This window comes from Amblyomma mixtum, chromosome 6, assembly GCF_055824585.1.
Source record: "Amblyomma mixtum isolate Tamu chromosome 6, ASM5582458v1, whole genome shotgun sequence".
NCBI lineage: Eukaryota > Metazoa > Arthropoda > Arachnida > Ixodida > Ixodidae > Amblyomma > Amblyomma mixtum.
The window spans coordinates 27889685-27917051 of NC_143017.1; the positions used below are offsets into that span (position 1 = coordinate 27889685).

General features: G+C 49.4%; 1 pseudogene; it reads left to right on the top strand.

Annotated features, from left to right (window-relative positions):
- Nucleotides 1–27367, top strand: part of LOC149338475 (uncharacterized) — a 59612-nt pseudogene that overhangs the window by 23845 nt on the left and 8400 nt on the right.

The following is a 27367-nucleotide window of genomic DNA, read 5'->3' on the forward strand; positions in this document are numbered from 1 at the left end:
GGAAGGGAGTGGCTTCCCAGAACAGGAGGAGGGTGCGGGGGCGCACCGTGGGGGGGCATCTGGTGACAGCGTGCGACGAGGGGCAAGCGGTCGTTAGGAGGGGATGCGAGCTGTCGTTAGGAGGGGAATGCGAGTGGTCGTTAGGAGGGGGCGCACACACACACTGTCGTGTCCGGTCGCTGTGTTGAATGCAGCGAAAGACGCACACGGTACTTTTAGACTTCGTTTATTTAGAGCCGATGAGGGTGCGACCAGCGTCGACCGAGGCAGGAGCCGAACTGGCCGCCCGAAGAAAGGAGGGAGTGGAGAAGCGTCCACGGCAGGGAGTGGCTTCCCAGAACAGGAGGAGGGTGCGGGGGCGCACCGTGGGGGGGCATCCGGCGACAGCGTGCGACGAGGGGCAAGCGGTCGTTAGGAGGGGATGCGAGCTGTCGTTAGGAGGGGAATGCGAGTGGTCGTTAGGAGGGGGCGCACACACACAAAAGCAATAAGGGGACACAACACTTCCTTCCCCCTTAGAAAGTTGCCTGGTATCGTGCAGGGGGTCGGCGCTCACGCGTGGAGGCGCGCTGGCTTTGTGCGCTCGGGGGAGAAACACTTGTAGGCTGGCTGTTGTTCGCTGTGTCTCCTGGGTCTGTCCTGGGCGAAGTCTCTTCTTCCGGGAAGAGGTGCCAGGCTATGTGGGAAAATGGTGCACGTGTTCTCTCCGCTGGCGGACAGCTCTCAGACGGCGTCGTAAATCTACGCAGCTGGTTGAGATGTCGGCGTGCTACTGTGCCATGTATGTTGACGAGCCAAGAGCGCAGGCCTATGCGTCTGACAATTGTAGCTTCCTCCCAGCGTGGCTTTTTCAGAAACTGTCGGGCGAGGACGCGCTGCCCCTCATTAAGCGTGCCGCAGCGCGGAATTGCTTTTTCTTCCCGGAACGTCTCTGCCTTTGGCTCGGGGAGGATGGCTGTGAGCTGGGTTCGCATTTCACGCTCGAACATCATTTTCGAGGGGGTCTGGCCTGTTGTGCTCTGAACCGTCGTGTGCTGCTTGAAGAGAAAGCGCGCAAGGCGGCGCTGCAGTGAGCCTGTCTGATCTCTTTCAAGGGCGCGTTTTAGCTCGGCCACGTAGCGCTCAGCTTGTCCGTTTGTCGCTGGGTGGTAGGGGGCCGATGTAACTGATGAGATCCCGTTGTCGCGATAAAACTTGAGGATCTCCGCAGACACAAACGGTGTTCCGTTGTCCGACACTACCTTGCGCGGCAGGCCGAACGTTGCAAATAGTGATCGGAGGTTGTCAATGACTGCTGCTGAAGTCGTCTGTCCCATTTGCTTTATCTCAAGCCACTTTGTGTAGGCATCTACGACCACAAGGAAAGTGCAGCCCTCAATTGGTCCTGCAAAATCAATGTGCAGTGTGTGCCATGGTGTGTCTGGCTTTTCCCATTCTGGGACAGGAGCTTTCGGCGGGGCGCTCCGGCTGCTCTGGCAAGGCTTGCATTCTCGCACCACTGTTTCGATGTCGTTGTCAATGCCAGGCCACCACATGTAGCTTCTGGCACACTTTTTCATTGCAACGATGCCCCGATGTCCGGCGTGGATGAGAGACATAGCTTGTGCGCGTAGTTCTCTCGGCATCACAACTCGGGACCCAAATATGATGCAGCCGCGATGGGTGCTCAACTCTGTAGCTCGCCTGCGGTAAGCGTCGAAGTTGTCCCCTTTGAGTTTATGCACGTTGCCTTGTTGAACAGCTGTGTAAACTAGCCGGAGAGCTGCGCACTTCTGCGTAGATGCTGCAACTGTGCCTGCTGTAAGCGGAGGTTCTGGCAGTGCTTCGAACATCAGAACGTCTCCTGGTGGAAATGGTTCGTCAACAGTTGCGTCTAGTGGCAGACGGCTTAGCGCATCGGCGTTTTGATGTTTACTCCCATTGCGGTAGACCAGAGCGTAGTCGTACGCTGAGAGTTTGATGCACCAACGTGTCATTCGCGGAGACAAAGTTGGTGGCATAGGCCTTTGTGGTCCCAGAATGCCCAATAGCGGTCGGTGATCGGTTATAAAGGTCACCTTCCGGCCGGCAATGTACTGGTGAAAATGTGTCGCCGCGTAGACGATGGCTAGCCCTTCTTTGTCAAGTTGCGCGTAGTTGCGTTCTGCTTGCGACAACGTACGTGAGGCGAAGGCGATGGGAGCTTCCCTTCCTTGCTCGTCAGTTTGCGATAGAACCGCGCCGACTCCGTACGGTGATGCGTCGCAAGCCAAAAGCAGAGGCTTCCTTTCGTCGTAGTGGCGGAGGACTGTACATCTTCGAATCAGGTCTTTCAGGGCATCGAATGACTGCTGATGGCGTGGCGACCATGTCCATGTCACATCTTTCCGAAGGAGTTGGTATAAGTCGTTGGCCACGGTAGCTCTTTGTTCCAAGAACCGGTCGTAGAACGTCAAGAGTCCGAGAAAAGCCTGTAGCTCCTGCTTGTTTGTTGGAGCTCGTGCTTCTGTGATCGCTCGCACTTTGTCCTCGGTAGGGTGAATGCCTTCCGCATCAATTCGGTGTCCCAGAAATTGCACCTCTGGCACCGCAAAACAGCACTTCGATTTGCTTATGCACAAATTAGCGTTTGCTAGCCTTTCGAGAACGAGCTCTAGGCGCACTGCATGCTCTTCAGTGGAAGTGCCACTGATGATGACATCGTCAAGGTAGACACAAACTCCTGGGATGCCCTGAAGCACTGTCTCCATGAATTTTTGAAATATGGCCGGGGCTGCAGCTACGCCAAAAGGCAGTCGCTTGACTTTGTACAAGCCTTTCAGTGTGTTAATTGCCAATAATTCAGCAGTTGACTCGCTCACCTTCAGCTGCTGATACGCCTGGGTGAGGTCCAATGTGCTGAAGACTCTTGCGCCACGTAGTACACTGAATACTTCTTCAGGTGTCGGTAGCGGGTAAGAGGACGCTTTAGTCGCAAGATTGACGGTGCTCCGGTAGTCTCCGCAGAGGCGTATGGTTCCGTTCTTCTTGCGAACTACGACAAGTGGTGTGGCCCATTCTGAATGCTGCGTCGGCTCGATGACACCTTGCTGCTCCAGTTTGTCCAACTCTTTTTCAACTGAATCTCGGAGAGCAAACGGCACCGGCCTGGCCTTCAGAAATTTGGGTTGCGCGTTGTCCAACAACTCCAGTGTGACCGGGGGCCCTTCGTTTCCTGGAATCTCTTCCGAGAATACTCTTTCGTATTTCTCTTGCAGTTGCTCAACCATGTTCTGGCTCGGCGTCTGGTGTATGCCGCATATCATCACGCCTAGTGGAGAAAACCAGTTTCTCCCTAGAAGGCTTGATCCTGTGCCCTTCACAACAAGCAGAGGTAGCGTATGGGTCTGGCCGTTGTAGTTAACCTGCACGTTGGCAGAGCCCAATAGTGGCAGATTCTGTCCTGACCACGTTCGCAGGTGCGTGTCGTCTTGTTGCAGGGCGGGTGCGTCAGATGGCCATGAAGTTCGGAACGTGTCCTCACTGATCAGAGTACAGGCTGCGCCGGAGTCCACCTCGAACTTAATCAGCTGGTGATGTACGCTTACTTCTGTAAAAATCTTCGGTCGCGTGCCGAGATTCATGGTGTTCAGGTCGTACAACACAGATGGTGTTGCTGATGTTGTTCCATGGAGATCAGATAGCGGCGTATTCTCTGAGGCGTTGACGCTGTGATTAGGCTGGGAAGGTGACTTTATCTTGGCAAGTCTCCGTTTCGTAATGCATGCTCTTTCGATATGCCCTCGCTTGTGGCAAAAATTACACGTGGCTGACTGGAATCGACATCCCTGGGGGTTGTGTTGGTCGTCACACCGCCAGCAGCGTTGTGCCTTTTTGACCGATTTTACAACAACAGAAGGCTTGCGCACCTGGTTGCTTGTCTGGTGTACCGGCTCGGTGTTCCGGCGAATCCCTCTCTGCTGGTGACCGGCGCTCTCCGCTCGAACGGCGATGTCGTAAGCTTTGCTGAATGTGAGGTCCTTCTCAGCGAACAGGCGCTGCTGCAGTGACTCGTCACTCAGTCCGCACACAAATCTGTCGCGTAACATCACGTCCAAGGGAAGCATGGTGGTGTTAGCAGAAGAAGCTGCGTCTCCCTCCTGCCCGGTAGCTGTTGTCGACAGCGTTCCAAAATTGCAGTCGGCAGCGAGCTTCTTGAGCGCGGCTACGTAGGCGCTCACAGTTTCTCCTCCCAGTTGATCTCGTCGTTGGAAGCGAGCCCGGCTGTAGACCTCGGATGGCCTTGGGTCGTAGTGCTTTTGCAGCGCTTTTACGATGTCGTCGTAAGACACTGCCGCTGGTGTGCTTGGCTGAATAAGGGCGCAGACAGTATCGTAGGTCTGCTCCCCGCACAGCGTCAGCAGGTTGGCCCTCTTCAAGGCTGGGTCTGTGATGTTGTTAGCTTCAAAGTAGAACTGAAGGCGTCCAACCCACGATGACCACGATGAGCCGTTGAATTCTGGTATCTGATTGGGAAACCCTCGCGTAGCCATGGCTTGTCAATAGCGTTGCGTAGCGCGGGTCGAATCCACTTTCTCGTCGCCACTGTCGTGTCCGGTCGCTGTGTTGAATGCAGCGAAAGACGCACACGGTACTTTTAGACTTCGTTTATTTAGAGCCGATGAGGGTGCGACCAGCGTCGACCGAGGCAGGAGCCGAACTGGCCGCCCGAAGAAAGGAGGGAGTGGAGAAGCGTCCACGGCAGGGAGTGGCTTCCCAGAACAGGAGGAGGGTGCGGGGGCGCACCGTGGGGGGGCATCCGGCGACAGCGTGCGACGAGGGGCAAGCGGTCGTTAGGAGGGGATGCGAGCTGTCGTTAGGAGGGGAATGCGAGTGGTCGTTAGGAGGGGGCGCACACACACAAAAGCAATAAGGGGACACAACAATAACTCAACGTTTCCCAACGATCTGGTGTGAAATGTCTTTGCAATGAAAATATCAACTCTTTTTGAGGAAAAGAGAGGGCGCAGTAACTTGTGAATTCTCGATCGACACCTGAGCTCCATCTTGAGGGAAGGGATCAAGAAGGGGTGGAGGAAGAATGAGAGAAAGAGGTGTCGGACACGAGGGTTTTGGAGTAATTTTTACCACGAGGGGATCTTTAACGTGCATTGACATCCCACAGCAGAAGGGTGCCTTTGGAATTTCACCTCCATCTAAACACCAAATGCGCATTATGCAAGCACTATATCTTTTTCTTACATGCCAGGCGCTCATTTTTGTTATCTCGCCGATTGGGTGCAATTTTTCCACTGTCTGGCTTAATTTATTCGTGGCTAAACGTGCGCGGTACGACCTTTAGTTTTGTTGGAAAAAAATAAGCGTGCCGTGCTGTCCTATAGAGTCTAGAAGGTATAGCTGTACCAATAGTAGGGCTAAAACGTGTCTTCAATTAGCTCGGAATGGTTTCTTCAAATCGTTCCACTACCGGTTCAGTTCAAATATGGCGGAAAAATTTTGATTCAGTTCAATTCCAGATCCGGGCAAAAATACTGGCCAGGTTCCGGTTCCGGTTTAACACCCTGATTAGAAGAGATCAGACCGTAGGAATTCTTGGTGTGCATAAGACTAAATTACGAAAAACTCTTACTTATGCTAACAAATTTGCAACCTTCTAAATTTTTTTACTTTGACCTGATAATATCATAGAGGAACGCTTCTTGCTGCGTACTTTTTGGAAGCAGTAAGAGACGCAGTTTCTGTACCGTATGTAACATGACGTTTTTGTAGACATTCTAGTTTCGGCACTTTTATTCTTGTTTATAATATCCCTTCCGCATTATTCTTCATTGTCTTCAGGTAAACGTAAGTGTATGGTGAAAAGTTATTCCAGATGAGACGTATTTTTTCATTGCACTTGGAATTGTCCTTTTGTGCAAGACAACCTTGCTAAATGGGCGACCTTACTTCGTTCAGTATCTTCATTATGCTCAAATTAGTATTTCCATTCTATGGGCCTCATTTGCAGCTGAGGTAAAAGTCAGATAACCCCTCATGCCGCCTTTAGCACTCTTTTCCTGGACAGCTGTAACTGTCTGAATTTTTGAAAGAAAATAAACGCAAACACCGCAACGAATACGTCCACAAATAATTGTGCAACACCCAAGCTGACTGCGCCAACATTTATTCCTCCCTTGCGCCGGTTGAACGACAGCGTAAGGCTGTATCGCACTTGCATTGCGCGAGACATCGAACAGCCGCCGTTCTTGTGCGCTCAGAGCTAACGCACCAGCTGAGACAATAAGATCGACCAGCAAAATAAAGGCTTAACTCGATTTGGGAAGGCTGCGCCACACAGCCAAGAAGGACGCACGGACGCCCCCCACGCCTCTCGTCCCGTAAACCTTTCCCGGAATAGTTCCCACGCATCGCTGCCACCTGAGGTCCCACGCCATCGATCCAATGCCTCGGCTACGCACCGCACGCATCATTTAAATACCAGCGCGCACTGATCCCTGCCATTTAGAATTAAGATCTACTTCAGAAGCTAATTGGTATAAATTGAGGTCTTTGTGCTGTGAAGCTTATGGATGGTATTATCAATAAACACGAGAGTTATCTCATTCAAACTTGCACAAAAACTTCGCCGGCAGTGAGCTATTTATTCTAACACCAAGACTGCATAGTCTTGCGTGTTCTCAGTCACTGAGTTTTTGTCACAGCGCAAACAAAAAATCTTTTCTGACTCTCCGGACTGGTGCCGCCATCTCCGGGAAAAACCATAAAGCCGGGAATAGAAAGCGGTCTGAACATTTCGTTTAAAGCGGCACTTCCAAAACTAGCTCCGTTCCTCCAGTATTTCGAATATTTTGCATCAAACTTTTCTCCTTATTTTTGATGCGCTTCTCCTGGCTATCTTTTGCATCTTTTGAGTTGCATTTGTAATCTCCTTATTTGTGAAACATTATTAATATGACTGAAAAATCCCAGGATTTTCGAAGGCGATGAAAAAACACCACTGGCAGACAGGAATGGCTAGCCCGAATAACTGTTGTTGCCAGTTAGTCTATGCACAACCTTGTTACCCAGAACGCCTTCATGCTTAGCGGTTTACTGACGGAGGATTGGCAGATGCTGGCTTCGTCCTAAGTGTTGGGAAACTAACACCGAAACATGCGATATGTATCAGAAGGGTATGCACCCGTGTTGGAAAGAACTGCAGTGCAGACTGTAAGAGACCACCGTTCGTTTCTTTTTATTTTTTTATTGAATTACCCTAAGGACCTGAGCGGGCATTACTTGGGGGGGGGGGGGGGGGGGTAGAATAAAAGTGCGTCTGTAAACTGCCATTGTTTTCATTGTATTGAATCAGTATGTCACTTGCTTCGTTGTGTTTGTTTGTTCTAACCTATATATCTTTGTAAACCTTTTTTTGCGTTCTGTCGTGTACTGCCATTTGAGGTGCTTGGGCCCCGTCAAGCTGCTTTTTAGCAGCTTTTAGCCCTTGCATCTCTCTAGGATGTAACTTACATTCTCGAAAAATAAACTGAAATGAAATGAAATGAAGTTTCACCCGCAGAACATACACAATAACAAGCAAACATTCAGATACTGTCAAGGTGAAGGTTGTTCAAACACGGAATGAACCACAACGAAGAGACACACAGACACGCGCAGGTTTCACCTTGACAGCAACATGTACCAACTAGGCACAAGCGAAGTTGTATTAAGCATTCAAATAGTTCGTACATCAAGTAAACACGCCATGGCAAGTAAAAAATGTGCAGCTCCAAAACCATTCACAGCATCAGGAAACACTTCATGCTATCAGCAAATGTTTCATGGTCATTTATAGACGCCACGTTTTCCGGAAGCTGATCACAGAACGAATGGCGAGAAGAAGCGGTGACTGAAAAAATGGGCTGTATTTTGTGCTTGTGATCAAGTCGCAGAAATACTGTATTGGCTAGGGTTATGTGTAGCGCAGAAAAGGCTGAATGACTATGATAAAGCTTGTGAAAGAAGGGCAAGCGTTGGAACAACCCTCGTTTCCCGAGGAGTGGTAAGTTAAAGGACCTTTTTGTTTCAGATATATTTCTTTCTTGTAGTTCTTTGGGGTTAACCTAGCAGGCTTATTTCGAAGAGATCCAGCTTTGTTTACTATATTAGCCTGACGTGAATTCCATATAAGCGATGCGTGTTCGAGATTTGAGCGAACTAAAGTAGTGTATGCCGTAAGTTTTTAGATTATTATGCAGGTTACGCCTATTAAAGCCAAGCGCTTTAGATGCCTTGCTTAGCACCGTATCAATATGAAGGTTCCACGAGATATTGGAGGACAAATGAACGCTGAACTATTTTATGTTGGACACCATTTCCACCTATAAGCCGTGTATACTATAAGTGTACGGCACCGGTTTAATAGCGGTGAATGTGATGGCTTTCGTTTTCGACACGTTGATCTCCATTTGCCCCTCTGCAACAATTACAAAGATTAATCAGGTCCCTCTGTAAATAACTTGCATCCGAAGGGTTCTTAATTTGTCTATAAAGTACGCAACCATCTGTAAATAGTCTGACTGTAAAGCAAAGGTTTTTATTGATGTCATTTAGGTAAATTAAAAACAAGATCGGTCCGAGTACAGAACCCTGTGGTAATCCAGATTCCATGAGGGCAAGTGGAGATGAATGGTTATTAACGAAAAGTCACTGTGTGGGATTTGATAAAAAAATATATATCCATGTAACAACTTTCGTATTTATATTCAAACTTGTTAGCTTCCTAATGAGGCGCTGATGTGTAACCTATATCATATATGCGACGGCAAATTTCATGAAAATGGATACACGTTTCAGTAGAGCTATTTCCATAATACTGCACGGATGCAGGAAACGGGCTCGATGCATATTGTGTTTCTCCGTTTCGGAAAAATCAAAAGAACATGGTGACTGAGGTTATGCGTAGATGTGAAATACCCCAAATTCGCCGCATGTCCTGCTGCATGTATCCGGCCACCATACGAGATCGGCGTACGCTGACGGACCCATATGACTGCAGCCTCTTCGAGCAAAAAGAAAAAAAAAGTGAAAACAAATCCGCAATGCCGTGTTTTCACTAATGCTTATGCGGCCGCTAGTTTGTTCAATAACAGTTTTGCGTGGCGGGTATAGCATGCGTTAACATCTGTCCTGCTATAGGTAATCAGTCCTTCCTCTGCGTTCCACAGGACAAGCGCCTTCCTCTGAAAGGCGCTTTTCCTGTGGTTTCTTCGCTGTCCTTTGTTTGTTCGCGCCCAGAAATTTTCATCATGAACAACCTACAACTAGCCCAGCTTTCCATTCTGTTGAAGCTCGTTGTACTTTAGGCGGTGCGGGCACGGCAGTATTATATTTTTAACTGCTTACAAGGCACCTATCGAAGCCCCCCCCCCCCCCCCCCTCTACAGCTCAAAATTTACCCCGGGCCACTATCGAAAAAAATTCCTGCCTACGTGCCTACTTGCCGCACTACTTCATGTACATTGAGGTGTTCACGCTGTAACTGGGCTTTAAGCTTACGACATGTGTTTCTGATTAGTCGATATGACAGTGATCTGCAGAAATTATTTCCTCACAGAAAAATCCAAATAACTGATATGGAAATAATTTCGTAAATACAAAAATCATTCGTACTACGTAGAACATGTGCTGAACGCAATTAGGGACAAAACTGGGCGTTTAGGCTACCTCAATTTCCCATGACTTAGAGCAATCTGTTTGCGTGGTTCTTAAGTTTATTAGGTTCCATTTTTCGTTTGATTCACTGTTCACCTAGCGGTTGTCAAGGCTCTTAATTTTTAGTGATACACTTTCTCTGAAAATGTGTATGCGCATTTGCCTTGTTCTTCACACTTTAGAGAAGTTGTCGATGTTGTTAATGAGAGCAACTGCCGGGCTTTTAAGGCGCCACTGTCTGGTTATCGCAGCAACAAGCTTGTATTTGTCAGCCGCTTTGGCATTCTCCTTGTCTCGAAGTTCTGAACGGCTTTTGGAACTTTTGGGTATTTCTTGTCTCGTATACAGACTTGCATTATTTGTACGAAATCACTGTTCCGGTGTGTAAATCCCGAGCAAGGTCTTGCTATAAATGTAAGTTTGTTCCAAGAAGATAGCAATTACAACATAGCATCTGCAGCGACATAGCAGCGCTGTAACGTGGTCATGTAAATAGTTAGTTAGTTAGTTATATTGATTTTAATGGCGCAAAAGCAACTGAGGCTATGATGCGCCAAACACAAGGTTAGAGTTTTTGTTAAAGGTGAAGCTTTCTATACTTAGAGTTTGTTTAAAATGCTTGCTTCCTTGAGAAACCTAAAAATACATGAGATGTCAACCAGTGCTCGATCACCTAAAAGTAACATGGGGTGTAATGGGATGGTTTCCCTGTAAAATGTTGTAAAATATTTCTTTCTTAGTTCTTCTAGCTTGATACATGAAATTAAAATGTGGTTCACTGTGAGTTCAGCACCACACATGTCACAGAGAGGTTTGTTTTGTTTGGTTAGCAGAAAGTTGTGCGTGAGGTGGGTGTGTCCAATGCGGAGCCGACATAAAACAACTTCGGTAAAACGTTCTTGATGCCTACACGATTGCCATTCCCCTAAAATGGGCTTAACAGAATGTAATTTGTTGTTTGCGTGCTCTTCCCATGCTGCCTGCCACTTATTTCTGAGTTTACTGTAGATAAACTTTAAACAATCCCTGTGCGGTATGTTCACTTGCTTTATTTGGCCATTCCGGGCTTGTGCAGCACATACATCTGCTTTCTCATTACCTACAATTCCAACATGGCTAGGAACCCAGCAGAATTTAATGTTGTGCTTTTGTTTTGTGATTTTAACTATGTTATGTATGATGTTTCCTATTATGGGTTCAGTAGCATTCCTGGAGTGCAGTGCTTTGAGCATACTGAGGGAATCGGTGTAAATGATGCTATTTTTGATGTTCTCTCTTACTATTTTTTCTACAGCTATGAAGATGGCATAACACTCAGCAGTAAAAACTGATGCGCATTCTGGTAGTCGCATTATCTGTTTATTTTTTCTTGGATTACTGCACTTCCAACATGACTTTCTGTTTTTGAGCCATCGGTATAAAATCCAATGTAGGTGTCATACGTTTCTTGTAGTGCAAAGAATTCCTGTAATATGTACTCGTTTGGCGTTTGCTTTTTGTCTAAATGTGTCATTGTGAAGTCACATACTGAAGGCAGGCTGTACCATGGTGGCAAATATTCATTCCTTTGTGCAATATTCGGTAGGGCATCTAGTACTGTTAGCTCTTCACATTTATCTTCAAAGCGCAGTAGTAATGGCCTGATAGAATGTGGTTTGTTGATGAATAATCTTTTAGATGGGCACTTGGTGACAACTGGATGGCAGAGATGTTTCGGAAGAGAACGGATTTTTAAGACGTATGTGCATGTTAGTGCGATTCTTCGGTCCTCAAGAGCGGGCTCATTAGTTTCAACGTATAGGCTGGCTACTGGTGATGTTCTGTATGCTCCAGATGATAGGCGGAGACCAAGATTATGAATGGGGTCTAATCTTTTCAAGTAGGATGCTCTTGCCGAGCCATATACTATGCACCCGTAGTCCAGCTTGGAGCGCACCAGAGAGCGATATATTTGTAAAAGGCTTGCTCTATCGGACCCCCACCGCTTCCGTGAGAGCACTTTTAAGACATTGAGGGCTTGAGAAGCTTTCTTTTTAAGGTTGTTAATGCGTGGTAGAAATGTGAGTTTCTTGTCGAAAGTGAGGCCTAAAAATTTGTGTTCTTGTTTAATTGGTAGCGCTGTGTGATTCAGGTATAGACTGGGATCGACCTGTAGGCCTCGTCGCAATGAGAAAAGAACAGCTACTGTTTTTTGAGGGGAAAATTTAAATCCATTTTTGTCTGCCCAAGAACCTAGTTTATTTAGTGTGATTTGTATTTGTCTCTCACAGGTTGATATGCTAGAGGACGTGCATGCTATTTGTAGGTCATCTACATAAACTGAATACATTATGGACTTGGGTATTTCTTTAGCTAAGGAATTCATTTTTATTATGAAGAGTGTCGTGCTTAGAATGCACCCCTGGGGTACGCCGTTCTCTTGGGTGAAAGTCATGGAGAGAGTTGCTCCTAGGCGGACTCGGAATGTGCGGTTAGCCAGGAAGTCGTTCAAGCAGTTCAACATCCTGCCGCGGATACCTAGCTCTGCTAGGTCACGGAGGATGCCGAACTTCCACGTAGTATCGTAGGCCTTCTCCAGGTCGAAGAAGACCCCAATACAGTGCTGCTTGTGGATGAACGCCTCCCGGATGGTGTTTTCTAGACGGACAAGGTGATCTGTGGTCGAGCATCCTTTTTTGAACCCACATTGGTGTTTATCTAGTAGTTGCCGAGATTCAAGTACGAAGGTCAGTCTAATGTTTATTACACTTTCGAAAGATTTAGCAATGCAGCTGGTGAGGGCTATTGGTCTGTAACTGCTAGGACTTGTTGGTGGTTTTCCGGGTTTGAGAAAAGGTATTATGACTGCTTTTTTCCACTCGTCAGGTATATTTCCAGTTATCCAGATTTTATTAAAGAATTTTAACAGTGCCTCTACAGCAGCCTCGGAGAGATGTGCAAGCATAGCGTAATGCACGTTGTCTGGTCCTGGTGCTGTCTTTTTTCCAGAAGATAATACCTTATTTATTTCTTGTAGTGTGAGAGGCTGGTTGTAATCCTCATGAACACCTGCTCCAGATGGAAATTTTTGTTTTTCAGCTATTGCTTTGTGTTTTTGAAATGTGCTTGTGTAGTTGGATGAGCTTGAGATCTCAGCAAAATGCTCGCCCAGTATGTTAGCCTGTTCTTCTAAAGATGTTTGTGTCCCGGGTGCTGTCAAGAGAGGAAGTGTGAAAGGGGTATGGTCACCAGTAAATTTACGCACTTTTTCCCACATTTTCTTTGATGTTGTTGAGCTGTTTATTGAGGAGACATATTTCTGCCAAGAGGTTTTTTCTGCATTTCTTCGGACATACCGCGCTCTGGCTTTTGCCTTCTTAAAGGTAAGTAAGTTCTCTGCAGTGGGATATCGACGCAGAGCGCTCCAGGCTTTGTTTTGTTGTTTTTTTGCTAATGTGCATTCTTTTGTCCACCACACTTTGTGTTTCTTTTGTGCAAGTCCTGTTGTTTGTGGTATAGCGAGTGTTGCGGCCGATATTATGCATTCAGTAAACTTCTGATTAATTTCATCTGTGCTAAGGTCGTCACAAAATTCCTTTTCCAGAGTGGCACTTTTTGTAAAGAGTGACCAGTCGGCAAGCTGAATTTTCCAGCGCCGTGGCCTTGTGGGGATGATTGGAGTGGATGATGAGAGCCTGATGACGGTAGGTAAGTGATCGCTGCCCATGGGGTCATTTAAAACATCCCATTTAAAATCGTTAAAAAGTAATGGTGATGCGAAGGCTAAATCGAGAGAGCTCATTTTTGCTGAGCTTGGGCAGCAATATGTGGCTTTTCCCGTATTTAAAAGACAGACATTATTCGAAAGTATAAAATCTTCGATTGTTTGGCCTCTAGAGTCGCAGCGTTCGCTTCCCCAAAACGGAGAGTGAGCGTTAAAATCGCCAACTACCAGAAATGGCTCCGGCAGTTCATCGATCAGGCCTTCTAGATCTTGGCATGTTAATGTGATGTGTGGGGGAAGATATACAGAACATATTGTTATGGTTTTGTAGCTGATGACGCTAACCGCAACCGCCTCAAGTTTTGTTTTCAGTTTGATTTCTTGAGCCGGGACGCCGCTTTGGATGATGATTGCGACGCCTCCCGAGAGTCTACTTGCATGTTCGCGATCACGCCTAAAAGTTGTATAATGCTTTAAGATATTTGAATGTTGTGGACCAAGATTGGTCTCCTGGAGACATAGAGCTAGAGGCATCACGGACCCTAGAATATGTGTTATATCACTGTAGTTCCTTAACATTCCTCTACAGTTCCATTGAATAGCAAATATCATGTTTTTTTTTTGGGTGTGAATGGAACTGAAGGAATTTACTGTTCTGGGCCCGTTACCGGGGTTTTATCTTTTCTCACGAGCCGGTCCGCCGCCGCAAAGCGGGCGGAGTGGTAGTTGTATCCATCACCTCACCAGAGGTGCTGGAGGACCGCGAAGCCGCGGATGTGTTGGTGTCAGGCCTCCCCCGACGGGGGGAAGTCCTGCGGGATGCTGGCCCATGGGCCGGCACTCCCTGGCTTGGAGTTGGCAGAGCAGCCTTGGCTGTCTCTGCCTGGGGCGTTGATGGCACTACCACAGGCGCGGTGGGAGTGGCCGCGGCAGATGCCGGAGTGCTGCGTGGTGCACCGCCCCTGCGCGCCACGTCAGCATAGTTTGGTTTGGCTGTGAAAGAGAATGTATTTGTCAGTGCAAAACGCCTTCTGGCTTCTTTGAATGAAATGTTTTCCTTGGTCTTAATGGTGATGATTTCCTTTTCCTTCTTCCAGGACGGACACGCCCTGGAGTACGCAGCATGTTCTCCTTCACAATTAGAGCAGCGTAGAGCTGCGTCGCATTCCTCAGAATGGTGTTCCTTCGACGCGCATTTCGCGCAAGTTTTGTGGCCGCGGCAACTCTGCGATCCGTGGCCAAACCGTTGACAATTAAAGCACCTTCGGGGGTTAGGGATGTAGTGTCTTACATTTACTTTGAGGTATCCAACGTCGATGGTTTCGGGCAATGTGCATGTGTTAAAAGTCAGGACTAGGTGTTTGGTATCTATTTCTTTGTTGTCCTTGCGGATCTTGATTCGATATACATCAATGACATTTTGCTCGGAAAGCCCTTCCAGCATTTCTTTCTCGGTAAGGTGTAGAAAATCATTTTCTGAGATGACGCCACGGACAGTGTTGAGGGATCGGTGTGCAGTGATGGAGACAGGTGTGTCCCCAATAGACACTATGTTACAGAGTTTGGTGGTTTGGACATTTTCTCGGAGTTCCAGCAATAAATCGCCACTGGTCATTTTGGATACTTTGTAGCCGGGGCCCAAAGCTTCTGTTAAGCACTTCGATACCATGAAGGGGGATAGAATTCTGGCCTGTTTATCTTGAACTTCACTGTGGATGACATGGAATTTGGCAAATGTTGGTTTCTTTTTGGAAAAAAAGTTCTCTGCTTCGTTCCGCACTCTTTTAAGAGAGCGATCAGGTTTGGAAAGGGGGGGAGCCATAAAAAATTGATGTTTTTCGGTCATGGTGCCAGCCACCCACCATGGAGTCCAACAAGGGGACGCGACAGGAACTTGAAAGAAAGTCCTGCCCACGCCAGCTGTACACCTTAACTATAACCTAATATGACTCAACACAGGGTAGTTGGTCACACACGGTTAACCCTCGCCGCCAGGAAAAAGAGGAAAAAACCAAGAAGGGAGGAGGATACAGGAGAGTTGTAAGAAAGGAGATAGGAAAGTGAAAGATTGAGAGGAGAACAGGAAAAGGCGACTGCCGATTTCCCCCGGTCGGGTCAGGCCGGAGGTGCCGTCTACAGGAAGCTGGGGCCAAAGTGGTGTGTTGCCTCCGCCGAGGGGCCTTAAGGGTCCAAACGCTCGGCATCAGCTCAACCACCAGGATCCCCTTTTCCCCGGACACGGCGATGCCACGCACGGCTAAGCGCGGATGCTCGGGTCCGTGGTGACGCATTGTTCACCATCATCCCCCTGCGGGGATGTCCCTGAGGATGCTCGGGTTAACCCCGTGGTGTCGCCACTCACCAACGTCTGCATGCTGCAGACGCCTCCCTGCGGGGATGGTCATGTAAATAAATGAACAAACAAAACAAAAGAAATATTGCCGCGACTGAGTTTGGAACCGGCGGCGGTGCAAACCGGTCAGTCTCGCTGGCCTGTACACGAGAGCACTATGCTCTCGCCGGAGCCGATCACTCCTCGTGCTAAACTGCAGCATACTCTCACGCTGTGCTTTTCGTCTCGTCGTCTTCAACGACTTTCATTTGTGCCCAAGTCCCGAAAGGAAAGGAAACAGCTACGCGGCGTTGGTGTCCACATGCAAAAACCTGCTTTCGCAAAATATTTCGTAGTTAGCAGTGCTAAACCGCGACCAATTTTTCGACGAAGACGGCGTGCGTACACCGCACTAGCCACCGTCCGGCTTCTTTTCTTTCATCCCAGCAAAGAAGGGAGTGAGTAGGGGAGCCACACAATCAGCGCGCCTTGAACACGCTGGGTGACAAAAGAATAAAGAGAATCTCAGCCGGGGCCCCGAAAAGCTGAGTTCACGCGGGGGGACTACACAATAAGTGGACAATGGGGGAAGGTGAAAGCATCTCTCTCCCAAACCAGGAAGGAGGAATGTAAGATGAGAAGGAGGAGCTCAACTTCATGCGGCGCGTGGTGACAGATTTGTGAACTAGGGGCGTATGAACCAGAATCCTGGCCATAATAAATGTTAGAAATCCTCCAGAACGCTCTACACTGGCCTGTTAGTCTGTTTTTGTCGCCACATTTCGCGTATATTTCTTGCGGTTACTGGCCATAAAAGATGAAGTTGTTAGCAGTTCATTCTCTGTACTACGCGTCTTTTTTCTGCGCTGTTTATTGAAGGAGTACAGAGACCAAATTTCGAACTCAAACCAAGGACATGACTTGTTTCGTGGGTGTAAGCATATGCATTCTAGCAAGCTCCAGTCGCAGGCGTTGAGTGGAACATAGCTTACTATGATTTTGAACGTTGTCCAAGATGTCCCTTGGTATTTATACCGACATCGAGTGGCGTCAGGTTGCACTTGTCCTGTGATGTGCGCGCTACGGCTGACGAATCATACTGTTACGTGGCGGCCAGAGACGAGATGACTGATGACAATGAGATGATTTGTTGTTGTTGTTGTTGTTGTTGTTGCCGAGATGATTTAGCCGCCGCGGTGGCTCAGCAGTTATGGTGTTCGGCTGCTGACCCAAAAGACGCGGGTTCGATCCCGGCCGCGGCGGCTAGAATTTCTTTGGAGGAGAAATTCTAGAGGCCCGTGTACTGTGCGATGTCAGTGCATGTTAAAGAACCCCTGGTGGTCGAAATTTCCGGAGCCCTCCACTACGGCGTCTGTCATAGCCTTGGTCGCTTTGGGACGTTAAACCCCATAAACCAAACCAAACCAAACCGAGATGATTTAATGGCCGCTGGCCTAGCGCGAGCGCTCCGTCCCGCGACACTGCCAGCTTCGCCTTCTTCGTCACAGTACTCTTCCCGTCGACGGCGGTGGATCCAACCGCCGGCTACGTCAGAGCAGAGTTTCGATGAAACGCTCGACCCGGTGTCACAAAATTCGGCGCATTTTTGGAAAAAAAAAAGCGCAGTGCGGATGCGATCTCGCAAAACAGGGGAGAAGGAAACTCCGGAGAGCGCCTTGCCTTGTCTGTGTTGCGGCCCTCTCTACCATCGCTCGCCAGCGCGACGCCATTAATTACGGTGGCGCATGTCGTCTATTTTTCTAGAATGTCGCAGTAGTTTCTACTCAGTGCTAGCGGAGAATGCGTAGCCTTGCATGTGCTAAGTGATCCCCTCTCCCTCTTCACTCGCGCCCCGGCGGCAGCGCCACACAAGAAAGATCTCGAAGCATCTCGAAGCCAGCCTTCGCGCCTGACCAATGGGGACGCGTGCCCGGCGCGAGAGGGAGAAGGAAATTGCACTGATGATACTGTGTGCATTTGCGCGCCTGCCTTCGCGCGAAGAACGAACAGACGCAGAGCTTGTCTGTAGGCCTCTTGCATTGCCCAAAGGGCGCTGCGAAAATGGTGCTAAAGAGCGCCCTCTGCCCTCAGCCTGGGTAGCACCGAGCTCTGGCGTCTTATTCGGAAAGCACGTTAGCAGTACGGACCCGCGACTTTCGCTCGTGCTATGCCATAGCCTACAGCGAATATCGGTTGCCGATTTTTTTCAGGGCTGGCACGCTGTGTAAAGGGAAGAAATTATGCAACACCGAGTACGTGTACTCCGTTCAAGAAATAAGCGGCGAAGTTTCAGCGCGGTGTCATTCGCAAGTGAAGAGAATCGTGTACGAAGTTGAACTTCAGGTGAGGTCTGCAAGCTTCCAGATTCAAGCGCCCCAACGTGATGAAATACTTTCAACATACGAATTCGCAGCCGCGCTAAAGAGACATGCGTATGGGACTGCTCGAGCGCACGACGGTACACGATGCCCCAGCAGCGGTCTCTCAGCATGCCACGAAACGGCGGGCCTCCTGCAATCTTTGTTGACTGCATCTCGCTAAACACGTAGTCATGCCTGCATTGTAGTAGCCACCATTTGTTCCTTGAGCAAAAGCTGACATGATGCAGTGCATACGAGCCCGTAGCAACGTGCGAATGGCGCTGCAGCACGAGCTCGTACGCTGCGCGCTTCATGTAGCTTTTCATCCATTAAAACAACATCGCTCGAACACGTTCGCTGTTATCAGTAATGCCGCGCTGCCACAAATGTGTTAGTTTGAGGTCAACAACGAGCACATTTCACTCTCGACGCTGGGCTGCTCGTAGTGGGTAGCAAATTCGCGCCTAATCAGCCCGCCCATTTGTGGTGAATCACCAGCCATGCCTGCAGCTATGTCGATTTGCCTTAATAGTGATTATCCGAAGTGAGATGTTGACATGACCTATGAATTATGCTATGCATTTTTTTTGCGCTTTTTGCTGTGTTGCGCATTCTCTTAATATGGTCTCTGAATTATGCTATTCGTTTCTCACTTTTTGCTGCTTGCTCCGTTGCGCATTCCCAACTCTTTGGTGATTGCCATGGTACACTTTTTGCTGCCTTGCTGCTTTCTTGGTCCAACTGCCTATGTAGGTTTGTATACTAGACAAGTTGTGTTGGAGAATGCATAAATTCTCATTCTACGCCTGCATATGCGGCTGTTCGCTACATATGCATTTCAGCTTTCACCTCAGCGTGGCATTTTCACTTGCAAATGCACATGCATGACTTGGGCTAATGCAAGCATACTGCTGCTGTGGTCCTGTGGGTGAAGGAGTTCCAGCCGCCCTCATGCACAGAGGTTCCACAAACCGGGGGCCGCCCTTCACAGAAGCCGAGTATAGATGGCAGAGAATCTATTGAAGACCTGTTCGGTCGTAAGTTTTACCATTTGACTTTGGACAGCTACTATTTATACGTGCAGTTTATGTATACACATATGTAGTATTATACAGTCTGTTGACATGAACTCCCGTATATTACCTTCTAACTACCCATGTCGCAGGTCCGAAGAAGGCATTCATCGGAGGCAGACGCCCCAACCGGGTTTCCCCATCATACGGCTATGAACATTTTTCCGAAATGGCCTGTCCTCACGATGAGATCCAAAAAATAGCTTTAATAAGTGCCTCACAAAAAGATGAGAATAGGAGTGTTGCAGTAAGTAAAGAAGCAGCTTTGCAAAAATCTCGCCTATCAAGTCTACAAAAAAATGATAGCATGGAGGCAGACATGCCTGTGTACAGTGTAATGGCATAAGCCTCTAAGACACCTAAAGTGCTGACCATATCACGATGCGACGTAACCACACAAATAACTGGAAAAGAAGCCGAGTTATTTTTTTCTAAAGTCCTGTGTTCCAAAGAGGATGCCGAGGAGATTGCTGTGGGTACAGTCCTGCAGGCTGGCTGCAAAAGGTAAATCAACTGAGATATCAGTACAATGTTTGTGAGTTTGCTGCAGTGTAGCATTTCCAAAGATAATTATAATGCGTAAAATAGGCAGAAAATAGAAAAGTGTTTCACTGTTCCTGTTTGTGCAGGTCCGGTTGTCAAGTTCAATCGCCCATGCAGTTGTCGCTAGAAGGCTGCCACTAGACACTCTTGGCGAACAAATTATGCACAGGAAGCCTTTCTTTAGGAAGGCAGTTATGCACGGTGAACTGAATGCAGCATGTAAACTGTAATGAGCTGATTTTCGACTAATGCACAAAATATTGTAAATTTCTTCATTTCCTTAGGACGAAAGACTGCAGCTGTAGCCAGGGTACAGTTCGAGCAGAAAGAAGGAATGCCTGTTTTGCAGGTAAGTTGTGAGCTGCATGAAGGCCTGTAATATTAGAAAACTTGGTATGGGAGCTGCAATGACTACAGCAGATTTCCAGATTAGTACATATACGACTGTTTTTTTTCGGGCGGTAAATCTTTGTGCTACAACACTGAGTAGCACTACATCAGAAAACTTTTTTCCTGTTTGAATGTCCCCAAGTGTGCATGAAATCTAAACTCGTTATCCTATAAAACCAAAAAAAAGAATCAAATAAAAGACGGCAAATTTAAATGCAGTAGACCAGTGCCAAAATGATATGCCTACTGCCACTACTACCAGCATATCTGGCAGTAAACTGCATTTATGTTGCATTCGACCACCTACAATGTAAAATAAGAGTAGCAAGTAACTTTTAGCAGAACGATCGAATGCGGTGATGCTTCATATCTACATTATGTGAAAAGCAGGCCTGCAGTCTGAAGCCATAATGTTTTACCATCTTTCTTCATAGAAAGATATAACAGCAAAATGCTCTTGACCCAGTTATAATAAATTGTGAAGTTTTGTTAGGAAAGTGCAGATTGAAACCCTTTCATATCAGTCACATGTACAAACAGCTTGGAATGTGGCATATTCTGCGCTACACACTCTCAACCAATACAACCTCAGGTTAGGCTCATTGTGCACCTGAAGCAACCATGGCTGTGTGCCCGCCCCGACGACATTTTCCAAATATGGAGACCAGACAACGCTGCTGGAGATAGAGTGCCCATACTCCAGGAAAGACGATGTACTTATCGACCACAATAATGAAGTAAGCTTCCTCAAGTACATTGTGTACAGAGATGGACACTTGGAAGTCAACAAGCCCCATCAGTATTACACACAAATCCGAACTGCGATCTACGTAACGAACACAGCACAGTGCCCATACTCCAGGAAAGACAATGTACTTATCGGCCACAATAATGAAGTAAGCTTCCTCAAGTACATTGTGTACAGAGATGGACACTTGGGAGTCAACAAGCCCCATCAGTATTACACACAAATCCGAACTGCGATCTACGTAACGAACACAACACAGTGCCCATACTCCAGGAAAGACGATGTACTTATCGGCCACAATAATGAAGTAAGCTTCCTCAAGTACATTGTGTACAGAGATGGACACTTGGAAGTCAACAAGCCCCATCAGTATTACACACAAATCCGAACTGCGATCTACGTAACGAACACAGCACAGTGCCCATACTCCAGGAAAGACGATGTACTTATCGGCCACAATAATGAAGTAAGCTTCCTCAAGTACATTGTGTACAGAGATTGTGGGAATCTGGCTTTCCGCCGTCGTCTTTGCGCGGCTCTGCCGGCCTCCCGCGTTGTTTCTCCTCTTTCCCTTGCTCCCGCCTCAGGCGGTGGAGAGGCGGCTGGGTGACTAATCACTGTCATTTAGCCACAGCTCCGCCCCGGCTCCCCAAGGGCCTTTGCCATTGGCGCCTTTTGGCGGGAAATCGGGACCCGCTTTGGGGCGGCCGCGCTCCGCGCGACCGTCCGAGCGGGGCCCCAGAGAGAGAGATCCCTCCGAGACAGCGTAAGGTGCGTACGTTACTGTTTGTCCGTGCCGGCCTTGCCGTTCGGACCAGTGCTTACTCGAGCTCGCCCGCACGTGTCCTCTGACCTGCAGCGGCTCGAGCCTGTCACTCGGGGTCCAGCGACCTCAGACAGGCGTACCGTGCGTTGAATGCCCACTCTCTCTCGCAACCGGCCCAACGGTCGACACGAGACAGAGATCACAGCACTGCCGCGGGGACATTCTCCTGCAGCGGCGTGCTAGCGGTGCGCATTACTCGAGTCGCTTCGTGCGCGCAGCGGAGCCTTGCTCCTCGCGCGCCCCGGGACGGGGTGACTATTGAGTGTGTGTGTATCTGCTGGAGGACGACGTGAATAAACGTCTCCTTTGTGAACTTGGAGGCCTATTTCTTTGCGGCGAATCGCTCTCCTCCCAGCGGAGGTTGAGTGCGCTGCAGCGGTGTCCCAGTGTGTGTGTGGTGACGGCTGATCGGGGCCCTTGGCTCGCGCGAAGCTCGAACCCGCGGTGGGTGGTGGCCTGTGTCCACTTAGGAACCCACAACTGGCGCCCAACGTGCTAAGTCATTGGCGCTTACGCCTTTGATGGCACATTAGCCGAGCAGGTCGCCTTGACGATCACGCTTGCGCACCGTGTCTACCACCCCCAGCGCGGCACTCGGCAGCTACATGTCGGCTCCCTACGGAGTTGTAGCGTCGTTTGATGCGCTGGCTGCTGTTCCTTCGAATAGCTAGACACCGTGGTTGGCCGCGGCCCCCATTGGGGTTTACGGTGACACAACCCAAAATGTTGACCACGTGGCTCCCATTGGAGCTGTATCGGAAGCACCCTGCGGTGCATCCGCTGGTCACATGCCTCAGCTGTGCATGCTTTCCGCCCAGTGCGAAAGCAGTTCGTGTCACGCTGCCGCAACCGGCAGTTTCGAACAGCAGCAGCCGTGCCCCGCGAGCAGTCAATTCTGCTCTGGGAACGGCGAGGCGCTGGCCCGGTTCCCTGTGGAAACCACGCCGCTCATCGAACTAGGAGCCTTGCCTCCCTCGTTCGTGCAGCCCACCCAAGCCTCCACTGAGGCAGGGGTGCAGTGCGCTTAGTTGGCTGATGCGGCTCCGCGAGCCTGCGGGTCGGCTGGCGCGCTGGGCTCTCCTGATACAGCATTACGACTTTTCCGTGCAGTGTCGAAAGGGGAGCACAAACGTGGTAGCTGACGCGCTATCCCGTGCCCCACTCGCCAGCGGCGCCTTGACGCCTGTAGGCGGAGGGGGCGAAACAGCGGACGAGCCGCCGGGCGGCAAGGAGGGGGAACCCGCAAACGGGTTAACCCATTCCGCTAACCAGGCGAGCAGCGCTTCGCAAAGCGGACGAGAGGCAAAGCTCTTCGTGAGCGCCTCGGAGGTGCCGACGCGAACGGAAATTTTGGCTGCAAACCTGAGTGGGGACGAGACCATGCTCCCCTCTGGGATGACTGGAATCGTTTTCAGCCGTAAGAGCTACTGAAAGCCCAGCAAAATGACCCCTTTTGTCGCGAGGTGAGCGACGGTCTCAGGGAGACGGAGCGCCGTGACGCTACTTGTATTGTAGCGGGCGCAGGGGGGGCAGAAGCCAGCGTGTGTCGCGGCGAACCCCGGGGATTCATATTTGCTGGACCATGACGGGCTCGTGCTGAAGTGCATAGCCACCGATGACGAGTCCATCGACCCGTTCTAGGTGGTTATCCCCAAAAGTCTAAGAGGCGCACTTTTGCGATTCTCTCATGACGAACCACTGGCCGGTCATCTGAGTGACTCCAAAGTTTTTGCAAAACTGAGCCATTCGGTGACGTGGCCCGGCATGAAGCGTGACATTTTCCGCTATTGCCGTTCCTGCCATGTCTGTCAAGCGGTGAAGTCACGGGGCGGCAAGCCGCCTGTAATGATGAAACCGATTGACAGTGTGCGTCCGTGGCAGATGGCCACCTGCGATTTGATGGGGCCTTTCCCCAGGAGCAAGCAGGGGTTCATGGACCTGGAGGCCTACGCGTCACGGTCTGACGAGCTTGCGCCGGTACCCATTGGTATCAAAGGCAAGCGCAAAGGCACAACTGGTGCTGCGGAACGCAAGCGTACGGAGCACCGGTACAATCTGAGGCGACGGTCACCGGTGTGATTGATGCCGGACGGCGGACTCTTCCGCAACCGAAGGCACGCAGCCTCAGCTAGCTGGCGAGCTTTCTCGTCGGGCCCTACCCAGGCGAAGCACGGTGTGTTTTTTTTTTGTTGTTTTGGCAGCAGGATCAGTTCCAGCCTTGTGTGTTTATCAGTTTATTTATTTGTTTGCTTGCGTCAGTTTCTAGCCACTTTCGTTTCCTGCTTGTACGTCTGTTTTCGTTCTAGCGTACCGAGATTGTACATAGGCAACATGCGTCAGCATTGGCGTTCAGTTTTTTTTTACCAGACTTGTACATAGGCAAACTTCAGCCCGCTCGTGCTTGCTCTTATCTTCTAGAAGGAATAGATTGGATTAGGTGTCGTTTGTACAGCGCGCCTTTTCTCATTTCCGGCCCGACTGTGGGTGGTTGGCTCGTTAAGGAGCCGTGTGTCGCGGTGCGAGTTTTGTGCGGCCCGTATGGAGGGTTGGCGGGGCGTTTGGGGCGATCGGGGGGCGTAAAGTGCACCCTTTGACCCTCGCCGCGGCGCCTCTGGACGCTTCTGATGAGGGGATCGTTGTCGCCGACCAGCGTCCGCGCACTTGCCGGTGTATGCGTGGTTGTGGCTGTGACTGTGTGCGCGCGTAACCATGAGCCAAGGCGACGCCTGTGAGTTGTGCCGTTGTGTCCTTCTGCGTGAGCGCGAGGATGAGAAGGACCCCTCGCTGTGGACAAGGTTACACATCTGGACGCCGCCGAACGTCCTCGCCCGTTTCAGCCGGCGTGAAAGGGGTGCACTAACTTTCTTGTGCCCGAACGTGATGTCGTGTCCAAGGGCGCGAGGTCAGTGCTCTGCCGCGGCCCCGTCGTCATCAACGGAAAGAAGACCGCCATCAGTCGTCGGCCCTCCCAACCCGTTCAACTTCAAGTCTGCGAGCGGTGAGTCGCCGACAGGCCCACTGGGCCGCGCCACCGAACTTTGAGGCTGGCATCCACCTGTAACATAGTTGTACAGTTGTATTCACATCTTCTTGTGTACCGTGTATATAATCTGGAAGCTGTTTTGATTTACTGAAGCGTATGCAAGTGTTGTTTGCCTTGTTTTTCCTTTGTTTTTTTTACATTGTTCTGGCTGGAACTGAAGTGTAGCTAGTTTTTTTTTTGTGTATTCATTTCTTTATTTTTTGAACTGAAGTGTAGCTAGTTTTTTTTTTGTGTGTATTCATTTCTTTATTTTGGAACTGAAGTGTAGCTTATTTTTTTTCTGTATTGATTTCTTTATTTTGGCCGCGTGCTTTGCCGATGGGTAGGAGGGCATTTAAGGAGAGGGGGATGTGGGAATCTGGCTTTCCGCCGTCGTCTTTGCGCGGCTCTGCCGGCCTCCCGCGTTGTTTCTCCTCTTTCCCTTGCTCCCGCCTCAGGCGGTGGAGAGGCGGCTGGGTGACTAATCACTGTCATTTAGCCACAGCTCCGCCCCGGCTCCCCAAGGGCCTTTGCCATTGGCGCCTTTTGGCGGGAAATCGGGACCCGCTTTGGGGCGGCCGCGCTCCGCGCGACCGTCCGAGCGGGGCCCCAGAGAGAGAGATCCCTCCGAGACAGCGTAAGGTGCGTACGTTACTGTTTGTCCGTGCCGGCCTTGCCGTTCGGACCAGTGCTTACTCGAGCTCGCCCGCACGTGTCCTCTGACCTGCAGCGGCTCGAGCCTGTCACTCGGGGTCCAGCGACCTCAGACAGGCGTACCGTGCGTTGAATGCCCACTCTCTCTCGCAACCGGCCCAACGGTCGACACGAGACAGAGATCACAGCACTGCCGCGGGGACATTCTCCTGCAGCGGCGTGCTAGCGGTGCGCATTACTCGAGTCGCTTCGTGCGCGCAGCGGAGCCTTGCTCCTCGCGCGCCCCGGGACGGGGTGACTATTGAGTGTGTGTGTATCTGCTGGAGGACGACGTGAATAAACGTCTCCTTTGTGAACTTGGAGGCCTATTTCTTTGCGGCGAATCGCTCTCCTCCCAGCGGAGGTTGAGTGCGCTGCAGCGGTGTCCCAGTGTGTGTGTGGTGACGGCTGATCGGGGCCCTTGGCTCGCGCGAAGCTCGAACCCGCGGTGGGTGGTGGCCTGTGTCCACTTAGGAACCCACAAGATGGACACTTCGAAGTCAACAAGCCCCATCAGTATTACACACAAATCCGAACTGCGATCTACGTAACGAACACAACACAGTGCCCATACTCCAGGAAAGACGATGTACTTATCGACCACAATAATGAAGTAAGCTTCCTCAAGTATATTGTGTACAGAGATGGGCACTTGGAAGTCAACAAGCCCCATCAGTATTACACACAAATAAGAACTGCGATCTATGTAACGAACACAACACTGCCCATACTCTAGGAAAGACGATGTACTTATCCACCACAACAATGAAGTGAGCTTCCTCAAGTACATTATCTACAGAGATGGACACTTGGAAGTCAACAAGCCCCATCAGTATTACACACAAATCCGAACTGCGATCTATGTAACGAACACAACACAGTGCCCACACTCCAGGAAAGACGATGTACTTATCGACCACAATAATGAAGTAAGCTTCCTCAAGTACATTGTGTACAGAGATGGACACTTGGAAGTCAACAAGCCCCATCAGTATTACACACAAATCCGAACTGCGATCTACGTAACGAACACAACACAGTGCCCATACTCCAGGAAAGACGATGTACTTATCGGCCACAATAATGAAGTAAGCTTCCTCAAGTACATTGTGTACAGAGATGGACACTTGGAAGTCAACAAGCCCCATCAGTATTACACAGAAATCCAAACTGCGATCTACGTAACGAACACAACACAGTGCCCATACTCCAGGAAAGACGATGTACTTATCGGCCACAATAATGAAGTAAGCTTCCTCAAGTACATTGTGTACAGAGATGGACACTTGGAAGTCAACAAGCCCCATCAGTATTACACACAAATCCGAACTGCGATCTACGTAACGAACACAACACAGTGCCCATACTCCAGGAAAGACGATGTACTTATCGACCACAATAATGAAGTAAGCTTCCTCAAGTACATTGTGTACAGAGATGGACACTTGGAAGTCAACAAGCCCCATCAGTATTACACACAAATCCGAACTGCGATCTACGTAACGAACACAGCACAGTGCCCATACTCCAGGAAAGACAATGTACTTATCGGCCACAATAATGAAGTAAGCTTCCTCAAGTACATTGTGTACAGAGATGGACACTTGGGAGTCAACAAGCCCCATCAGTATTACACACAAATCCGAACTGCGATCTACGTAACGAACACAACACAGTGCCCATACTCCAGGAAAGACGATGTACTTATCGGCCACAATAATGAAGTAAGCTTCCTCAAGTACATTGTGTACAGAGATGGACACTTGGAAGTCAACAAGCCCCATCAGTATTACACACAAATCCGAACTGCGATCTACGTAACGAACACAACACAGTGCCCATACTCCAGGAAAGACGATGTACTTATCGACCACAATAATGAAGTAAGCTTCCTCAAGTACATTGTGTACAGAGATGGACACTTGGAAGTCAACAAGCCCCATCAGTATTACACACAAATCCGAACTGCGATCTACGTAACGAACACAGCACAGTGCCCATACTC